The 1,174-nt window shown below is 47.1% G+C and overlaps 1 pseudogene; it reads right to left on the reverse strand.

The window, feature by feature from the left end:
• The window catches only part of LOC103584914, a 68,709-nt pseudogene extending 67,826 nt beyond the window's left edge, over positions 1 to 883 (reverse strand).
• Positions 884 to 1,174: the final 291 nt, after the last annotated feature.

Raw genomic sequence — 1,174 nt, forward strand, 5'->3', positions numbered from 1 at the left:
TTTTTTTTCATCTGCCTGAATTATTTTGAAGAGACCATCTTCAAGATCAGAAATTCTTCTGCTTGCTCTAGCCTGCTGCTTTAGCTCTCAGTTGTGTTTTTTATTTTGTTGAATGACTCCTTCAGTTCCATGAATTCTGCTACGTCCTTTTTAAAAGTATTAATCTCTTTGTAAATTTCCTCCTTCATATCCTGGATAGTTTTGCTCAGTTCATTGTGCCATCTAACTTCATCTTCTTGTATCTCATTGAGTTTCCTTAAGATTTTTACTTGGAATTCCTTTTCAGTCATTTCAAGGGATTCCTGCTCTATGGGGTTTGGTACTGGAGAGTTACTTTATTCTTTTGGTGGACTCATATTTTTTTGCTTTTTTGTACTTCTGATATCTCTATGTTGATGTCTGGTCATCTGATAGAAGGATCACTTCTTCTATTACTCTCTTTCCCTGGACTCCACTGGTGACCTTCCTGGTGTCAATACAGTCAAGTGGTTGGCAGTCCACCTGAATGGTGGCAGTGGCCTGCTGCAGCTGCTGCTGTGGTAGGTGGCCACCCTTGAGGCAGTGGTGGTTGTGAATGTGGCTTTGGTGGGCTGCCTTCATGGTAGCATTGGCTCCAGTGGCAGCAGGCTGCTCACATGATGATGGTGGCGGACTTGCAGGTCTAGTGGTGGTGGCAACTGCAGCAGTGGTGGTTGCAGCAGTGGCCCAGGCAGCTACTGTGTCTGCAGTGGCAGTGAAGTTACTTCACCATGATGGCAGTGTTGTCAGTGGCTGCAACTGCCTCTCTGGTGTCTGCTGTATCCTTGGTAGCAGCAGAGTTACCTTGTGGTGGTGGCATCAGTGCCATGGCTGCAGCTGCCTCCTTGTTGTCTGTGGTGTTCATTGCAGCAGCAGGGTTACTGCTTGGGGATGGCAGGTGCACCAACAACTGTAGCTGCCTCCCTCACATCTGTGGAGTCTACAGCTGCAATGACAGGCAATCCACAGGACTCCTTCTCTGCTACAGATGATGGTTCTGGGACCAGACAATGGCTCCAGCAAGTGAGGCAGTGGTGATGGTGAGCCCATTTTGATCTTCTTCTGTGGAAGAAACATGTCCTGGGCACCTCTCGTCTACCATCTTCCTGGAAGTCCCTCCCTGTTGCAGTTTTTGATGCAATAGTTCCATTTTTTT

This window comes from Galeopterus variegatus, unplaced genomic scaffold (assembly GCF_000696425.1).
Source record: "Galeopterus variegatus unplaced genomic scaffold, G_variegatus-3.0.2 Scaffold202, whole genome shotgun sequence".
NCBI classification, from domain to species: Eukaryota; Metazoa; Chordata; class Mammalia; order Dermoptera; family Cynocephalidae; genus Galeopterus; species Galeopterus variegatus.